Source organism: Macaca thibetana, chromosome 12, assembly GCF_024542745.1.
Source record: "Macaca thibetana thibetana isolate TM-01 chromosome 12, ASM2454274v1, whole genome shotgun sequence".
NCBI classification, from domain to species: domain Eukaryota; kingdom Metazoa; phylum Chordata; class Mammalia; order Primates; family Cercopithecidae; genus Macaca; species Macaca thibetana.
In genome coordinates this window covers 51,137,519-51,158,262 of record NC_065589.1, presented here as the reverse complement: position 1 = coordinate 51,158,262, position 20,744 = coordinate 51,137,519, and the positions used below count along the sequence as shown (strand labels likewise).

The following is a 20,744-nucleotide window of genomic DNA, read 5'->3' as shown; positions in this document are numbered from 1 at the left end:
ATGTAGAGCCACTGCACTTCAGCCTGGGCAACATAGAGAGGCCTTTTTTTTTTTTTTTTTTTTTTTTTTTTTTTAAAAAAAGAAGCACAGATATCTTAGGAACTATGAATGAGGGTGGTGCTTAAACATGGGATTTGGTGAGACCTCTTTGTAAGTAGCTAATGGATACCGAATTCCCTATTCCTATTCTTTTTTTTAAAATTAATTAATTTATTTTTTATTATACTTTAAGTTCTAGGGTACATGTGCACAATGTGCAGGTTTGTTACATATGTATACACGTGCCATGTTGGTGTGCTGCACCCATTAACTTGTCATTTACATTAGGTATATCTCCTAATGCTATCCCTCCCCCTCCCTCCACCCCACGACAGGCCCAGGTGTGTGATGTTCCCCTTCCTGTGTCCAAGTGTTCTCATTGTTTAATTCCCACCTATGAGTGAGAACATGCAGTATTTGATTTTCTGTTCTTGCAATAGTTTGCTGAGAATGATGGTTTCCAGCTGCATCCATGTCCCTACAAAGGACATGAACTCATCCTTTTTTATGGCTGCATAGTATTCCATGGCGTGTATGTGCCACATTTTCTTAATCCAGTCTGTCACTGATGGACAATTGGGTTGGTTCCAAGTCTTTGCTATTGTGAATAGTGCCACTATAAACATATGTGTGCATGTGTCCTTACGCCTTATACAAAAATTAATACAAGATGGATTAGAAACTTAAATGTTAGACCTAAAACCATAAAAACCCTAGAAGAAAACCTAGGCAATACCATTCAGGACATAGGCATGGGCAAGGACTTCATGTCTAAAACACCAAAAGCAATGGCAATAAAAGCCAAAATTGACAAATGGGATCTAATTAAACTAAAGAGCTTCTGCACAGCAAAAGAAACTACCATCAGAGTGAACAGGCAACCTACAGAATGGGAGAAAATTTTTGCAATCTGCTCATCTGACAAATGGCTAATATCCAGAACCTACAAAGAACTCAAACAAATTTACAAGAAAAAAACAAACAACCCCATCAAAAAGTGGGTGAAGGATATGAACAGACACTTCCCAAAAGAAGACATTTATGCAGCCAACAAACACATGAAAAAATGCTCATTATCACTAGCCATCAGAGAAATGCAAATCAAAACCACAATGAGATACCATCTCACACAAGTTAGAATGGCGATCATTAAAAAGTCAGCAAACAATAGGTGCTGGAGAGGATGTGGAGAAATAGGAACACTTTTACACTGTTGGTGGGACTATAAACTAGTTCAACCATTGTGGAAGACAGTGTGGCGACTCCTCAAGGATCTAGAAGTAGAAATACCATTTGACCCAGCCATCCCATTACTGGGTATATATCCAAAGCATTATAAATCATGCTGCTATAAAGACCCATTCCTATTCTTATCAGGTGGGAGACTGCCTCTCATTTTGGTGCCAAGAACAAATACAAGGACTCTGGATTGGGGTTACCAGGAAAGGATGTAGGGTACAATATTGCAGGCTGGGGATTAAGTATATAAATTGTGTACTGAGACTTCCTCAATCTTCTTCCTTCACTTAGCTCCCAGAACACTGTTAGCCAGGCTTATGTTTTCTTAGCAGAAGGCTGGAAATATTGTCTGGGCAATCTTATCAGCCTGAAAGAAAAGATATTGACATTGGCCCAGTATGTTGGCCTATGTCACATCATCCTGTAGCAAACCCAATGGAGAGTCTCCTCATGCATACAAAACATCCTCTTTTCAATGCTTCATTCTTTTTTTTTTTTTTTTAAATATGGAACGCTTCACGAATTTGCGTGTCATCCTTGCGCAGGGGCCATGCTAATCTTCTCTGTATCGTTCCAATTTTAGTATATGTGCTGCCGAAGTGAGCACAATGCTTCATTCTTAAAATAAAACTAGAGAGCTAGGAATCACTAGATATTTGAGGAAAGCCTATTAATGAAAGATAGAGACCAAACCAAACCAAACAAACAGAAGAAAACAACTTGAAGGAAACAAGCTCTGCTAACAGAACAATAAAATAAGAAAATATATAAAATAGCAGGATTATCTATAAAAGGAATATTCAGTAAGCTCAAAAGAAACCTAGATGTTAAAAAGATGACATTAAAAATAAGAAATTTAATGTAAGAGATAAAAGATAAAGAAATCTCCTAGGAAGTAGAACAGAAAGACTAATAAGGATAATTGAGGAGAAAGGATATATGAAAATTAGAGGATCAGTCCTGGTGATCCAACATGTAATAATAGTATTACTAAAAGAAGAGAACAGAGGGTAGGAAATTATCAAAAATGTGTAACATTGAAATCTTACAATCTCGGTTTTCAGGTTGAAGGGCCCACCAACTACCAGAATGATGGAGAGAAATTCATGTTCACCTGAGAGTATCATTATAAAACTGTCATTGATATATCCTCAATACCTAGAATAGTGCCTGGCACATAGTAGTCACTCTGTAAATTTGTATTGAAGACTTTAAACATTCAGCACAAGAGGGACAAAAAGATGAGACTACAAACTTCTAGAATAAAACAGGTTTAATATTAAAAATGAAGAGCCAGAGTGTCATCTGTCTTCTCAATAGCAACACCTAAATCTAAAAGAGCAGTGCTTTCAAAATTCACAGGAAAAGAGACTTCTATGCCTTGAAAGAGTATTGTGTAGACTGAAGATATTTTCAAATTTATAAGGTGTCTTAGTCCATTTTCTATTCTTATGAGTAAATACTATAGACTGAGTAATTTATAAAAAATAAAGGTTTATTTAGCTCATGATTCTGGAGGCTAGGAAATACAAAAGCACAGCACTGGTATCTGGTGAGGGCCTTCTTGCTGCATCACAGCATGACAAGAACATCACACAGCGATAGGGCAAAAGAATGTCAGCTCAGGTCTCTCTTCCTCTTTTTATAAAGCCACCACTCCCATCATGGGGGCTCCATCCTGATGACCTGATCTAACCCTAATTACCGCCCAAAGGCCCCACCTCCAAATGCCATCAGCATATAAATTTGAAGATTAGGTTCCCAACACGTGAATTTGAGGGACACAGTCAAATCATAGCACAAAGCCTCAAAACATTTACTTTCTTTGCATTCTTTTTCAAGAAGCTACTTAGTTATGTTCTTTACTAGGAAACAAGCTGAGAAAGAGTAAGACATAGGAATCAGGAAACAAGATCCAAGACTAGGAATGACCAGGAGAGTCCCCAGGAGTATGAGGAAGGCAGCCTCCATCAGCTGGGCAGGGTCGGGGAGCAAGTAGTTGCCTCTAGGGCATGAAAAATGGAAGATGGGAGCTAGGGATGGTTGTTTTCCAAGCAAATCTTGTAGAAATATTTGATTTTTAATGCTGAAGAGCATCTTACCAGATGGAAGCAAGTCAGATTTCCTTGAGAAGATGAAGTTGTTAGAGTTCTAATGCATTTGAATATATTAAAAGGAGATTTCTACAATTGAGGTAGAGTTTGAATTAGTAATAACTACATAGAAAACTAAATGAAAAGCAACAAGATAACTAAGACAATACTTCCAAAAAGTAAGACAAAAATAGATCCCCCTGGCTGGGTGTGCTGGCTCACGCCTGTAATCCCAGCACTTTGGGAGGCTGGAGCTGGTGGAACAGCCTGGCCAACATAGTGAAACCCCATCTCTACTAAAAATACAAAAAATTAGCTGGGCGTGGTGGCGGGTACCTGTAATCCCAGCTACTCAGGAGGCTGAGGCAGGAGAATCACATAAACCTGGGAAGTGGAGGTTGCAGTGAGCCGAGATCGTACCACTGCACTCCAGCCTGGGGACAGAGCGAGACTCCGCCTCAAAAAATAAAAATAAATAAAAATAAATAAAAAATAAATAAAGCCTGTAAAGCCTTGGACCATTCCTGGTCTACATTTGGGCCTTTTGGGGCTTCCTTTTTGTTTTACTTCTTGCCAATCTGCCTTATTTTATTCACTGTCGTTCCTCAGGTTATCAAATTAACATCACATTTCAGATCAAATCAGCTTCCCAAATGTTTCACCCAATTCACTTTCCTTAGAATTCTGTGTGCTCTCAAATATGTTGAAAGATTATACCAATATCTTGCTGAGTGTCAAAAGCAGATATGATATGTTCCTATCTGTATGTAGATGGTCAATTCCTCCAGAATACATTTGGAGATCTACTCACTACGTTATAAGTAAGCCAATCCTCACTTTGTTTTTTATTGTCTAGATTTTTAAAAGATGAAAATTTAGTAATATTTTATCAGGAAAAAGGCTTGTTTTAAAAACAACTCTTCCATCATAAATTGACAATTTTATTATTAATTTCTGAAGGTGGCTTTCTCATCTATTATGTGAATTTTACTAGTTTTAAGAGTCAATGTATTTCCGAGTTTTTGGTGGTACTTCACTATTCCTCCCTCAACAAAGCAACATTCACAGTAAGCCTTCCTGGTGCATAAATTACTCCAATTTGCCAATATAGAAATTGAGGCCTGCTGGCTTGTCTGAAAGTCACAACCAGAAAGTGTCGGGGTTTGGACTCAAGTTCAAGTTTTCTCATTGTAAGCTGAGTGTTCTTTCTACCATGTAAGCTAAGTTCCCATAAGTGTGTTGACAGTCTCTCTGGTCTCAAATTTGTGATATGAAGGTATGGAGTAGATGTTATTTAAATTCATATCAGTCCTAACATCCCATAAATTACTGCAATAGAGGACAAGATTAAACTTGTATTACTATCAATATTTATTCCTTCCACACAGAAACTATGGATTCTACTAAGTGCCAAAAAGTCGATATAATTATGATGTCCAGTTTACTTGCATGTAATTTTTATTCCCTGTCTTATTTGTAAATACCAAGGTTCAAAATGGCCTTGGGTTTTATTTTCACTTTTGCAATCATTTGGGAATTTTATCAAGGCTGAACAAGAGATTTGGAAATTCATAATGCATTTCCCAAGAAGCTGCAACATTGTGAAATTCATGGGGCTCTAACCTTTCTGCTGAGAGAAAGGAAGCTGACTGGACAAGACAGCTCATTTCCAGTAATGTTGCTGGGTAATTCTCTGGAAATAAGGGTGAGGCCATAGTAATCACAGCCCAGTTGTGTGCTTCTGGTTAGAGCCTATATTCAGGGACTATAGTGGGACACCACACAGTCTTTTTTTTTCTCCCTCAGCCCTGGACATTCACTCAGCAAGGTATACTCAGTTATCTAGGAGAGGCCATAAATGATACAGTCCAGCCTAATGCCCCTTGGAAGCTAAGAAGGTACAAAAACCAAATTGCTGCCAATGATAAAGTTTCAAACTGGACACAGATAAGAGACAGAGTGAGATTGCCTTTTGCCTACCTCTTGGCTAAATTGTGTGTAATTAACTGTGTGACCCACTTCTTCAGGCATTCCATGCCACTTGCCAACCACTTGCAGCAACTGGGTAGAGATCTTCTTCAGTCTGAGTGGTTTTAGGTCTTGATAAGTAATAACTCACATCTAATGCTTAAAGACCCGGGATCAAAATCTCCAAAAAATAATTTTGAAAAGCAAATGTCTATGAAACTGGTCTTTGAGTTGGTTATATTTTAAAAGGGGTAATCTCTAACACCCTTCATAAATACCTAAAAGCAATTTCTGAAGGCTATCTAATGCTTTGATTAGAAGTTTCTGATCCTTGAGCATGCCACTACTTAATGAACCATTAAAGTTTATTATTATCAATACTTTGGAGAATCAAACAAAACCATTCTGGCCTTTGTTTTCCCACACGTTCATAACAGAGATGTATAACTGGAAGATGGGTAATAATGGTGATTATATTTCAGATACTGCTCTGAAGCCAACTAAACTTTTACTGTGTATCAACCTGCCTTTAAGTGCTCCCTTTTTAGCAGTACTCTGTCCCCACCTTCTAACATATCAACAGAGCTCTTTCTGTCCTCTCCTCAGGAAGATTTTATCCTGGAAAGAATATGATAAAATTTGTCAAAATGATGTGTAAAAGACTGGTTCTGTTTACTGTGTTCCCTCTTGAAGGGATATTTTCATTTTAGTCACTCTTAGGACAAATGAGAGAGTCTGACATCAAGGTTAACTTTGGGTTACAGAGTGGAAGAGGAAGGGATGAGCTTTCTGTAGACCCTTGTACTACATCTGCAAATGACTGAAATTTAAAGTCATGAAAAAGATTTCTAGATTAAATCTGCAAATGAATCAAGTCTAGAATCGTGAAAAAGAATCATGAAAAAAATGCTTTTAAAGCTGGTAGCAGAGCACATAGTGAATGCTCGATAAATGTGAGTATTTTAATTATAATGTTATCATTATGGGTCCCACTACTGAGCTCCTGAGGGTACTGACTGAACGGAGCATTCATTGATAAGTCCCAGGTGATGGTATAATCCATATTCAGATCTTGTTCAGAGCACACTGGCTTCTGCCCTGGACTGGTAACTAGAAAAGAATGCATTTAGCTTTCCTGACCCATCTGAAATACCCTGAGTATTATAATTTTAAGAACTCTGACAGAAAATTTTACAGAACTTTGGATGTATAGAAGTTTCCCTGGAGAGGGTCACAAACCTAGAAACTTTGCTGAGATGTCAAGTTGAATTGAAAGGATCCCAAGGCCAGTGACTAAGTTACCATGCGACCGAGCAAGGCCAGGCAATCTCCTGGCATGTCTCATCTTCCTGATATTGTTATCAACTTGTTTCACATTCAGTCAATGGTATTATTTTGTTACGTGTCCTCCAATTGCTAGTTCTGGTACTCCAAGTAAAGCTCTAAGAAAGTGATTGTTGTTAGTGAGACAATAGAGTTTTAGTGTAAATTAGTGTGTGAAATATATAATATGAAGTTGGTTTTGGTCTGTGACTTGAATGAGTGTTTTATATTAAACAAACGAAGATTAGTGAAAGTTATTTTGTGAGTATTCTCACCCAGTGCAAAACTTGTTCTTGGAGTAAAAATAAAATTTTGGTGAAAGATGGAAAGGCAATAGTTTGTTCTGCAGATATCCTCCTGGGAATGGGGTAAAATGACATATATCTCAGCTTATACATTGCAGCACTTTTTAGAGTTTGTAATATCAAAAAATTGGAAATAACTCAAATGTGCATTAATGAGAGATTAATTGAATAAATTACAGTAAATTCATCAATGCAATAATATGAAGACATAAAACAGAATGAGCAAGCTCTCTCAATATCACTATGGAAAGAGCAATAAGATATAAAGACAAAAAGCAAGGTGAAGAGAGCATTGTAAAAAGAAGTGGAGGAAAGAATATATACATAAATACACATTTGCACAAATTATCTCTGGAATAATGCACAAGAAAATGGTAACTTTGGTGGTAGGGAGGAATGGAAATCACTAGGGAACACAGGTAGTAGAGGAAAATCTCACTATATATACTTGAGTCTTCTGATTTTTAATCTTGTGAATGCATTTTATTCTCTAAAAAATAGATTTTTTTTTTTTTTAAAGAAAAGACAGTGATCTATAGGGTTTAAATTAGTGCCTAGGAAGCAACATGTCTATCAATAGAATGGAAAGAAAACCAAGAAATCATATAAAATTTTTCTGTTTTTCTGAATGTTGGAAATTTTTAAAGTTTCTAGAAATACCCTCTAGAAATGTCAAACAATTATTGTGTCATGAACATCTCTGGCTATTCATGATTAGTTATATTAGTGAGTGTCCTATTGGAGAATAATAAGGAAAAGCTGATTGATGAATTAGGATTCTTTTCCCCATAGTATATATTAGCAGATCCCTCATCAGAAAATCATTGTAGTGAATATAGTGATTGACCTGTCAACATCCATTCAACTTCACCCTTAAGGTTAGCTGGCATATAGTTGGGCTGCCAGTGGTCGGCCTGGATTAATTAAATCAATCACAGCAATTCCATTTTCCTTGCCAATGTCTACTTGGTTCAGGGATGGGTAAACTAAACCAATCTAGAAAGGACATTAAATAAAAACTGAGGGAATCCTTTAGTTAATAATATATTGGTTCATTCGTTATAATAAATGTTTCATACTAATGTAGGATACTAATGGGGGAGCAACTGAATGAGGAGTATATTAAGAACTCTGTATTTTCTTTGCATTTTTTTCTGTAAATTTAAAGCTGTCCTAAATACACATTTATATAAAAAGAGACTAAAACCAGAAGTGTACACTGTCACCAATTTCTCTATATTTTCAAATTAAGAAGAAATTATTTACTTTTTAAAGATTATTCAGTTTAAAAATTTTTTCCCTCTTTATAAACTATTTCCAGCTTTTTCTTTAATTTTTTTGCTAGTAACCCAAAATTACTTCTTCCATGTTACTTTGAAAATTAGATTATTGGTTCATAGGGCCAATCTAATTAACTTAAACTATCTATATTCTATTCCAAAATTTTTTGTGAATTATTCAAAATAGTGCAGAGTCTCATGTTTTCCATCCTATTATTCTATCATGGTATAAAAACAAATAAGAAACACAGTGTGAATACAATTGCTGAAAAGCATATAAACCTTTTTCATCAATTAAGTTTATTTATTCTTTGAACAAATTTAATGCATGAAACATACTGATAAACTGATGTAGATTGAGAGGCTGTTTAACTTTCTTAACTTGGATATTCTTCATTTATCTGTCTTTTTGGGTCAATAAGAATCCTAATCTTTGATTCTGGCAAAGTTCAGAAACTAATTTTTATCAGTTTTTTTAGATATGATCAGATCTACTTAAGAGTTTCATACCAATTATAAATTCATTGTGTGGTGATTTTAAATCCAGCATATTAAACTGTTAATTTACAATTTGGCCATATTTTCACAGCAACTATTATCTGTTATCTGTTTTTCTTCATAGTTGTTCTCAGTTATTATGGTACTTAGAAAATGGTATTTGTGATGAGATTTCTTGACGGATAATAGGTCATGGCAAGGGGAATTTACTCACTTGAATAAATGGGGCAGAGTCAGCGCAGATCCCCTTGCACTTATATAAGGTAGGCTTTCCAGTGTCTGCTACACATTGAATCTCTCTTCCTGGGACAACGCTAGATATTGATTGACAAAGGTTCTCTTCCAGAGTTCAGATCAGCATGCTTTTTCTGCAAAGGGTCAAAAAGAAAATATTTTGAATTCTGTGGATCATTTGGTTTCTGTCACAACTACTCAACTCTGCCCTTGTAGACTGGAAGCAGCCTTAGGTTATTTGGCAAGCAAGTTTGGGGCTATAATTTGCTGATCCCTGTTTAATTCTTTTTTTTGTTTGTTTGTTTTAATTTTAATCTCCAAGCAGATCACTCCATTTTAGGGATGAATTCCAGGATAGCTTACATTTAGTTAGAGTTATTTGTAGCTTGTGATGTGATCACATGGTCTTTTATATCAAGTGGTAGAGGCACAGACTCTGGAGCTGGAGAAACATGGTTGGAATTTCAGCTCTCCTCAGCAATAGGTGTGCAGCCTGGAGCCTCGTTCTCCAAACTTCCTTTTCTCATCTGTGGAATGTGGATGATGACCTCTATGATAGAAGGGTGCTGTGATGATTAAATGAGAGCATATGTTAAGAGCCTGGCACAAAGAAAATGTTCAAAAAATATTGGTTTTCTTCTCTAACTCTGCAACAACATTCTCCTCTCTACACACATGTGAGAATTGGGCAACACCCCAATCTCGTCAATACACATTTGCAAGCCCTCTCTCAGATGGCTGACCTAGGAAATTCAAAATTAATTCGAATGAGCTTTAATTTCAGACAGTGCTATTTTTAAAAATTTCTTTTCAGTTTTGGGGAATCCATTTTGTGTAGTTCAGTTCTTGCAACCTCTTGCGTGTTGAAAACAATAGCCACCACAACCACAACATGTGATGAAAGCATTTAACCAAAGGCCTTGATTCTGATAACTCTCAGGGAGATAAAGGAAACCTACATACTATCAGATTTTAAAGGGTCACTACTCAAAAGAAATAACATGGAAATAGTAACAAATTTAGATTTTATTTAATGTTTGATATGACCATGTCTAAGCTTTTAGAATTGGTTTTATTATAGAATTGCTTGGGGAATTCACTTTTAGTGTCATAGTAGTGGGTTGTGAAATCAATATTACTTGAAATTTTTCCCCTTTGAAAAGTTTAACTTAAGAATATGCATACACATATAAGCCACTAGAGGTAGAAAGTACTTTCACAGCAGGAGAATAATTGTGTGTGTTTACTTACTTGTATAAATACACTTAGACACTCTAGAGTTAAGTATATTTAGCATCAGACTTTTTTAGTTGGGGGATATTTAAGTTCTGCCATAATTTTTAAGAAAATAATTTGCTTGCTCACTAGAGAAATTGTTATAATCAATGCTAACACAGCTCTTTAACATGAGTAAAGTAATAGTATCTTCAAAGAACTAGGGTAGTACAAAAGCAATATAATTTGGAGAAATAAAAAGTACCCCAACAGATGAGAGATATTATTGTTTCAAGCATGAGAATTGAAAATTGGGTGTCTTGGTCATGGAGCCTTGTCTTTTATTCCTGGTGTCATAACTCTTCAATACGTGATTCATTGCATTTGTTTCTTGGTTCGTTCATCCGTTCATTTCCTTGATACATAGTAAAGAATTACCACTTGTGAAGCACTATGCTAAGTGCTAGGAACCATAATTTATTCAGAGACAGACACATAAATTATCAATTACAATATGTTTTATATGTGCTACTACAGAAATATGTACCAAGAGCTGAGAGAGTAGTACAGAAATAAAGATTCATTCTGAAGGGGCTAGACAAGAGTGTATGGGGAAGAAATGGTCAGAGAGGCTTCATAGAGAATGCAAATGACTCTTGAGCTGGGGAAAGAAGCTCTTCGGGGTTTTTTGAGGATGACAAGACCAAGAATTCTAAACAGGGTAAACTACATGATCAAAATCAAAGAAGTATAGTAATGTACTTTGAATGTACTTGTGAGTAGTTTGATGTAGCTGGAGCAGGGGCTTTATGGTGGGGAGTGGGTGGAGGTTTTATGCCACAGTATAAATCTTCGTCCTTTATCCAGTTGGCCAGTGATCCTTTGGCTACCATTCTAGTTTTTCTCTATAATGTCTAGTTTTCAATGGCCAAAACCCTAGATGTATTAGTGAAGTGTTTTTAGGTTTCAAGGAGCACAAATATGCCTCTAACTTTTGGTGATTTCAATTTATTATAAGGATACGAATACATTAGGAAGCAAGTATAGGAAAAATTTTAATGGAATAATCAGGCCTTATGTGAAGCTGGAGCATTGTTCATTGGTCTCCAGAATCACATATTAATAGCAACTCTGATATCCTAAGAGCAGTAATAGAGGTTGTTGTCCCACGGACTTCTCTCTTTGCTTCTTCCTCCTTCTGTTACTATTGTACTCTCTAAGTCTCAGTTTATCTGGTTCATGGTTTCTATTTACTCATTGCTTCTACTAACTTATGAGCCTGCTTAGTCTCTGCTTGGTTTCCTGGTTCCTACACTACTTTGCTCTGTGCATCCCTCCCTGTGTACTTTTGTTCAGGAAAGAATTAGCAATAGGCCCAAGACTGCTATTCCTAGAAATCTCCTTGCAAGGTTGGCTACTGATGGGTATCTGGAAACTTAGGTTCCAGCAGAGTTCTGGCCATTCCCTAAATGATAAAAGTGGCCCACTCTGTCTAAATTGTTAGTATAAACAGCATAGTTTATTATGCTAACCACCTGCTTTCCTTCTGGCAGTCCGGGCTTTGGTATATGCCAGGAAAAGGGTGCCTCTGTGACAACCCCACAATCAAAACCTTGAGCTTCCCTGGTAGGCAGTATTTCACACCTGTTGCCACAACTTGTTGTAGAGGAATAAAGTGCCTCTTGTGTGACTCCACTAGGAGAGGACTCTTGGAGGCTTGCTTGCAACTGGTTTCCTCAGACTTTGCCTTATATGCCTTTCCCTTTGCTGAATTTGCTCTGTATCCTGTCACTGTCATGGCTATAAGTAGGACTATATGTTGAGTCCTGTGAGTCCTCCTAGCAAATCATTGAACCTGGTAGGTGGTCTTGAGGACCCCTACACCGCTTTGCTTTGGGATTCTTAGAATATCTTATTCACAGCACATTACCTGGTCTTTACTATGCTTGACCCCTGGCTATCTCTTCATTCTCATCTGATACCCCTCCTCTCATTCTAATTATGCTGGATTCCTTGATGTTCCTCAAACTTTCCAAGAATGCTCCTGCTTTGAAACTTTGTGTTTGCTTTTCCCTCTGCCTGTGCTTTTTTCCCACAGATATCTACATGGTTTGTTCCCTCACTTCCTTCATATCTTCATTCTTATCTACTCTTTTTTCCATAGTAATAGAACCACTGATTTTTGGCTGGGGACACAGTCACCAGAAAGTCACCTTCCCGATCCCCCTTGATGACAGGTGTGTCTATATGAGTAAATGCAAGCCAATGGGATATAAGAGGAAGCTGGGTGTGCAACTTTTAGGAAACATCCCGAATTAGAGTGGGCTCTATTTTCCCTTGCCTTTTTCCTTTCTATTGAGTGAAATGGGATGTATGATGCTTGGAGCCTTGGCAGCCGTTTTGAATAATGAGGCAACCTTGGAAATGGAAAGTACAGTCAATGGAGCTACAAGATAGAATAGGCTTGATAATGTGGAGGCCAATACCAAACCTCTAGAATCTACCTCTGTACTTTAACAAGAGCCAGAAATAAACTTCTGTTTTATTTACGCCCAGCCAGTTGGCGTTTTCTCTCACTTGAAGTAAGTCCTAATCCTAACTAATAGAAGTACTTATCTCTAGTCTGACTTCTTGAAGCCAGGAGGCAGAATTATATAGTACGAAGCAAGGTACCATATGAACTGCACTTTGTTTTAAAGGAAGTTGTGGGCATGACAGGAAGGCTGGAAGATAGAATGTTATCATGTGGGAAATGTCAGCTGTGGAAAAGCATTACAGTAATGACTCCTTCCCCCACAACCCAAATGAATCACACTTCTCTGTGTCTACATGCTTCTTTGCAATATGATGCTGCTACTCCTCCCATCAAAAGGCAGAGGTTACCTGTCCATCTTCTTGAATCTGGTTTGAGCTGATGACTGGCTTTGACCATCAGAATGTGACAAAAGTGACATTATGCTAGTTCCAGAGTCTAGACCTTTAGAGACCTTGCAGCTATGGTGCAACCATGTAAACAATACTATGGGAGTCCAGAGGTGGGAGGACCTAACTGGATATACAGAAGGAGATGATGGTGGGTCCAGTGAGGAGAGTTTACAAAACCTATTCTTGAGGTGAGAAGCCATCTTCGATGTTAAAGGAGGAGTAGGGATAATACTGCCTTCTCTGCTGACCCTCTGTACTTGGTTGTCACATGGAGCATTAGTTCCCAGATAAAGATTTCAAGAATCAGTAAAATCTCAACCACACACACACACACACACACATATTAGGGAATGGATATACTGATGTAGTAGTGTTGCCAATACTCTGGGTTTTTTTTTTTTTTTTTTTTTAAGAAAGGACATTTGAAATGCTATCTACCATCATCACCATCTCATTAAATACAACATAAAAACAGGAAGAATATTATCTCATACTAAAGGACAAACCTTTAAATTGCATGCTTTCCTCCACTGTCCTTGGTTTTTGTACTGTACATGTATAATAGTCTTAGACCAGCATTTGGTGGCCATTAGCCTTTCAAGTTTTACCAGTTAGGTTAACAACACAACATTTGGTTTCTTCATATGGCAAAGACTTACAGTTTTCCTCTAAAATCCATACTTCCCTTTTCCCATAGAAATAAAGGCTACACTAGGTACATGATTACTCACCTAGAGCCTACATCTTTAGCCTCTTTCACGGCTAAATGTGACCACATGATTAAGTTTTGGCTAATAGGATGTGAGTTGAAGTAACATGTAAGCTGAAGGTACGTGCAATTTCTGGGTCATTTCTACCTTTAAAAGTAAGCTGCTTACTTTGGCGTTCCTCTCTTTTTCTTTTCCACAGATGGGAATCAGTGAGTGTGACCACAACCCACTGATGATATCACCTAAGGGAATGGTGGGTGGAAAATGGAAGGAATTTGAGTTCCTGCAAACTCAAATCCTGCAAATCTGCATTGCTCTTCTTGGGACTACAACACAAGGAAGAAATGAACTTCCATCTTATTTAAGCCTCTGCATATAGATGTACACTTCTTGGTGTTTCCTTTGTAGAATAGCTAAGGCTTTACCTTAATGACCAAGAACTCAGCTCTCTCTTGCTTTCGCAGTGGTATTTGCCTATCAACTTCCCCTTCAAAGGTTCCACGTTACTCCTATCTATCCCACCCACTTGGGATAGCTGAGCTACGAGGTCACCAGAGAAGGACATTTACATTTCCACTTAGGTGTGGAATTCCCCTAAATGGAGAAGGCCAGTTATCTTCTTACTGCTCTTGCACAGTTTCTTTCACTGTTCTCCACTTGTTCTTTATGCCTTACTTAGGCTGCAGTTAAAGAAACGCTCCCTTGGTGGTTTGGCTGCTCAACCAATGGGCATAGCTCACCCTCAGGACTTTCCACCTTGCCTAGCTCACTTCCTTTTTCTGCCTTCTGAGCATTGCCTCTTTTATTTTCCAGATGCTAGATAATACACATTCCCTTTCAAATCACACAGACACTTTCAAACAATAGTTATTGAACATGTACTTTGTAAGGTAAAACATAAGATTAGAAACAGGAAAAGTACCTGACTTTTTGGTCTCCTTGGAAATACACAAATAAAGAGGAAATTATAAATTTAAGTGAAAATTCCTGTAATTGGGATATGTACAATGTGTTACGGAAATACACAGGAGAAGTGCCTGACCCGATGTTGTACAAAAGGGATGTGGTCAACCATCTCAAGTGAAATAAAAGCATAAAAAAGGTGAAATAAATGTGTACATTGGCTATAAAAAACTGTACACCTATGAATAACACATCATTTTAAAACTTCAAATAATTTCAGAGTATATAAAATTAAAAGTGAAAGTTCTTTTTCTCCCACATCTTAATACCCATAGTGATTTATTACTTGGTGTATGTTCTTCCAGATATATAGTATGAAAATAGATATATTGATATATATAGTATGAAAATACATCTATATATCTATATATATAGTATGAAAATGATTCTATACATATATAGTAACATGTATCTATATTTATTATAGATAGTAAATATCTATATTTACTATAGATATATATCTATAATAAAAACCTATTGATATATGTTTTTATTTTGTAATAAGTTAGTATACATATTATTATGTAGCTTCTTTTTTTGCATGTACTTGTTTCCTTATCAGTATATTGACCTCATTTATAAAATTACATATACTTCCCTAGTAATAGTACACTAACTTAATCTTCCTTTTATAACACTTAGGTTTCTTTCTTTCTTTTTTTTTTGAGATGGAGTCTTGCTCTGTCACCCAGGCTGGAGTGCAGTGGCACAATCTTGGCTCACTGCAACCTCTACATCCTGGGTTCACACGATTCTTCTGCCTCAGTGTTCTGAGTAGCTGGGACTACAGGCGTGCGCCATCACACCCAGCTAATTTTTGTATTTTTAGTAGAGACGGGGTTTCACCATATTGGCCAGGCTGGTCTCGAACTCCTGACCTTGTGATCCATCTGCCTTGGCCTCCCAAAGTGCTGAGATTACAGGTGTAAGTCACCATGCCCAGCCTCTTTCATTTTTTTCCCTTCTAAAATCAGTGTTTCAAGGAACATTCTATCCATTGGATTTAATGATAAATATTAAAAAAAAAAAAAAACTACAAGTGGAAATTCTATATCTGCCCCAAATATGTGAGAAACAAATTAGACATTTTTGCATATGTAAAGTATCAGAAGGTACCTTCTTCCTCTTTTCTTTCTGGGGAACTTACTTGAGGAATCACCACTCTAGCAAAATGAAAATCAAAGTAAAACTCTGATTTCAAGGGGATTTAAAATGTATTAAAAATGTGAATGAGTAATCAATCCAGTACAATTTAAAAGACAAGAATTGAGGATCATAGCCTGGTTCTTGAATGGGGAACTTGAATATTATAAAGAAATTGGCATGTCCCAAATTAGTGGTTAGGTTTCTTTCAATTCCAAACAAATCCCGAGAAAAGTCTGTTTTTAAATCATGACAAAATAGTCTAGGAAAATAAGGTAAGCAAGAATGATTAAAGAATGTTTACAAAAAAGGGGTCTGGAGGTTGGTATTCGCCTTTATCAGATGCTGAAGAATCATAAACATACAACAGTCAGAGCATGTTAAATACTGAGAACAGTCAGATAAATCAGATAAAAGTGATAAACTGGAACTTGAGTTTATAAAATAGAAAAAATACACAATATTTTAAAAAATAAATCTAAGAAATTGTTTCTTTAATAAATAAGATTGGAAAAATAAAGTAACTTTTTGATGAATATTTTATTAGAGCTTTATATCACAGCATACATAAGAGGTAAATATTTAATCATAAAAATTGAAGAAGGTATAGAAAAAAGTTTATATCATCTCATCATGATGAAGGATTTCCTCAAGCAAAGACATGATAGGAAAAGACAATAAATTTGAAGATATAAAAATATAAAGTTTCTGCACTAAAAATACAGATAAAAGGAAAAGGCAAATCACAAATGGGAAAGATGTGTACAACAAATGTTGCAAAAACCAGGATTACTATCATTTGTCAAAACTCTGATACTGGTAAAATCCAACTCTCAGCCTGGTCTGTGCCTAAACTCTCACAGATGAATGTATCTGAAAAAAATACAAAACCATGTGCATTGGTCAACTTTAAATTAGTGGTTCATTTCCTTCACATGAGTCTTTAGTTGGCTTCTAAAATTGTAATAAATTTCCCCATTTCATTCAGTCCCCCACATCCCCAATGACTCTTTCTAACTTCTTCTTACACTTCAAACTTCCAGCACCTCCTCCCCATTCTCACTCTAAACTGATGATCTTGCTTATCTCATTGGGAATAGTAGCTATCAGAAAAGACCTTCCACACACTCCTACCATCATAGCAACTCAGCCTCCTGTTCCAGAAAATCCCTCTATGCGCCTATTCACCTTTCCACAGCAGCCCTAGCTCCCATCATCTCTCACCTACTCAAGGACAAGGATTTGTTTTCAGCAATTTGACTTTTCCCTCTCTCTATTGAATAATGCCATTCAGCCTACAGTCATGTTACTATTTTTCTTTCACATTAAAAAAAAAAAAACCTCTTTTGTCCCACTTTCCCCTTAAGTGATTAGCCAATTTCTCTGCTGTCCTTTGCAAAAAACCTCCTAGGAGGAGCTATATGTGCTTACTTTCATATTTCTAATTTATGAACTCTGTTCTCTCTTGAACTCAACTTAGTCTTTCATCCTTCACCAACTTCATTGTCACAGTCACCAATGATATTCATTTTTGCTAAACCCTGTGATCAATCCTGTTTCATCTCACCTGATCAGCAGCATTTGACACAACTATCTCCCCCTCTTCCCAGAAACATTTGATTCACCTGGCATCCAACACACCACTCACCTTGTTGTGTTCTTCCCATCTCACTTCTTATGTCTAAAATGATCCTCCTGATCTTTCCACATCCCCCTAACTGCTCCACTTGTATTCCTTCCCATTTCTGTTAATGACAATTCCATCCTACTAGTTGCTCGGAATCAAAATCTAGAGGTCATATTTGACTCATCTCATTCTCTCATGCTCCACTGCAGCCAGACAGTGGACCTGTTGGCTCTATCTTCCACATAGCTTCAGGTGCTAATCACATTATACCATTGTCACTGCTACCACCCTATTGCAAGCCACCACTCACCACAAGTGGATTAATATGATACCTCCTGATTTTCCTGCTTCCACTGTTGCTCCTTTTGCTCTCCACCCAACAGTCAGAGTGACCCTGTTAAGTGAGGTTAGCATATCAAGTCTTTGCTTAAAACACTCTAATAGATTCCTGTCTCAAATTAAGAAGCCAAAATCAGCACAAAATCTTCATATATGATATCCCTGCCCTCTCCCCTGGTCCCTGCATCTTCTAAACTTTCTTCTTTTTTTTTTTTTTTTTTTTTTTTTTTTTTTGACGCGGAGTCTTGCTCTGTGCCCCAGGCTGGAGTGCAGTGGCGCGATCTCGGCTCACTGCAAGCTCCGCTCCCCCGGGTTCACGCCATTCTCCTGCCTCAGCCTCCCGAGTAGCTGGGACTACAGGCGCCCGCCACCTCGCCCGGCTAATTTTCTTGTATTTTTAGTAGAGACGGGGTTTCACCGTGTTAGCTAGGATGGTCTCCATCTCCTGACCTCATGATCCGCCCGTCTCGGCCTCCCAAAGTGCTGGGATTACAGGCTTGAGCCACCGCGCCCGGCCTAAACTTTCTTCTTACTCACTGCTTCAGCTACAGTAGCTTTCTTGCTATTCCTGGAAAAAGCCAGAGATACTTGGGTCTTTTCAATGGCTCTCCCTATGTCTGGAGTGCCTTATCCTAGATACCCACCTGACTCCCTCCCTCCCCTTCTTTGTTTTTTACTCAAATATCACCTTCCCTCACCACTTTCTACACTCCTACCTGCTAAATCCCCATCTCTTCCCCTGCTTTTTCACTAGTATATACTATATAATTTTACTTATTTTATTGTCTATCTCTTTACAATGTAAACTCCATGAAGTCTGGGATTTTTGTATTATTTTTTACTGACATAGTCCCAGTGCTGGCATGTAGTAGCAGTTCAATAAAATTTTGTTGAATAAATTAAAGAATTATGTTTAATGCATACATACAAAGGGCAAATGGAATACAAATCTCTTTTGAAATTCCTAAAATGTAATTTGATAACACATATCAGAAGTCTTAAATATATACTTAATAATTTCACTCCTAGAAATTTATCAATGCAGGATTTCCCTAACTAATATAAAGGAAACGTTGCTCTAGCATATTAATAGGTATTTGGAAAACAAAGAAAATTATTAAAAAAAAAATCTCTTAGCCTCCTACGGTTTTCAGACTTGGTTGCACATTGTCATTACTTAAGGAGTTTTAAAATATGTTGATGACCGAGTCCCACCTTGGGAGATATTAATTGTTTTGGACTGGTTGTCTCTCTTTTTGTGATTATTAGCAGCCTTTTGTGAAGTTACATTAGTTCATTAGGGGCTCTAGGTGGTAATCTTGTTAACATCTCTGGGCTTGTATTTTTTTGTACACAATGTGAAAGGGTTAGCGTACATTACTTGTAAGCATCCTTAGAACTGGGATATGCTATGCTCCTATGGGTAATACTCTTAATTAGGGGTTTGTTTGAAAGCATTTACTGTTTCTTCCTGGTGATTTACTGGCATATGTTTGTATGCATGTATATAAGCTTGATAATGCTCCAAAATAAGAAAAGGTATCCATCTTTATTATAAAGAAACCACAATAGTAAGTCAGAATTCTAAAAAGAGATACCAAGCCTTCTACTCCAACATGTCAGGCATGATATTAATCTCCTATACATACTGTCACAAACTCCCTGTAGGGCCTGTTAAGGAACAGGGCTCTGCAACTGGGCCAGCTGGGTTTTTCAAAACTGTTATTTATTTATTCATTTTATTAATAGGACAAGGGGAAACATCAGAAAACAGTAGCAAGCAGCTCTTTTTGAAGCATCTTGGCACTGTATGTTGTCCCGTCAGTCTTCAGTTTGTTTATTTTCTAATAATATTGTTTCTTAACCTGAATAAACAAAAAATCCAGGTAGCTATTTGAGGTATGATACATTTGAAAAGCCTTTTAGAACACAGAAGCCAAAGTTGTTCACTCTATCATTAAATGTCATTAAAAAGATGCTGGGCACAGTGGCTCATGCCTGTAATACCAGAACTTTGGGAGTCCAAGGCAGGAGGATTGCTTGAGCCCAGGAGTTTGAGACTACCCTGGGCAACATGGCGAGACCTGGTCTCTACTAAAAAATAAAAAATAAAAACAATCAGCCGGGTGTGGTGGCATGTGCCTGCAGTCTCAGCTATATGGGAGGCTGAGGCAGGAAGACTGCTTGAGCCTGGGAAATCGAGGCTGTAGTGAATTGTGATTGCACCTCTGCATTCCAGCCTGGGTGACAACAAGACCCTGTCTCAAATAATAATAATAATAATAATAAAGATAATGTAGCTGGGTTGAATTAACCCATTTAGGGATGCATTTCTTCCCAAGGGAAACTACAGATTTATTCCTCACAAGTAGATTTCACAATCCCCACACAATCAGATTTGGGGGATCAGATAACATGTTCACTGCACTTATCACTGTGAATTAGAAAGCCTTTGAAAAATCCAGTTACCCATTTAGATAAACAAAGTTATGTACTTTTTAGGGCAAATAACCTGTTTTGTAGAAAAAGTTATTACATGTAACAGGCAGTTATTTTGAAATGCAAGCTCCATAACTTATTATAAAATGAGATCAATTACTTCACATAAGTAACACATCAAAAAGTGTACATCAGATCAAGCCTGGTGGCTCATGCCTGTAATCCCAGCACTTTGGGAGACTGAGATGGGAGGACTGCATGAGCCCAGGAGTTTGAGACCAGCCTGGGCAACACAGTGTGATTCCATCTCTACACAAAATAAAACAATTAGCTAAGGCGTGGTAGTGCACACCTGTAGTTCCAGCTACTTGGGAGGCTGAACCTGGAGAATCGCTTTAGCAGAG

At 37.3% G+C, this 20,744-nt stretch overlaps 1 long non-coding RNA gene and 1 other non-coding gene across 3 annotated transcripts in view; both read right to left on the bottom strand.

The window, feature by feature from the left end:
* The window catches only part of LOC126932023 (uncharacterized), a 41,169-nt gene that overhangs the window by 17,426 nt on the left and 2,999 nt on the right, over window positions 1–20,744 (bottom strand). For both annotated transcript variants that reach the window (XR_007718085.1, XR_007718084.1), the window contains 2 exons: window positions 9,343–9,545; window positions 8,960–9,113 (listed from right to left, as the gene is read on the bottom strand). This is a non-coding gene — a long non-coding RNA (uncharacterized LOC126932023). The remainder of the gene's footprint in view (window positions 1–8,959; window positions 9,114–9,342; window positions 9,546–20,744) is intronic.
* On the bottom strand, window positions 1,779–1,885 carry LOC126933340 (U6 spliceosomal RNA). The gene has a single exon (XR_007718563.1). It is a non-coding gene; the product is annotated as a U6 spliceosomal RNA (small nuclear RNA).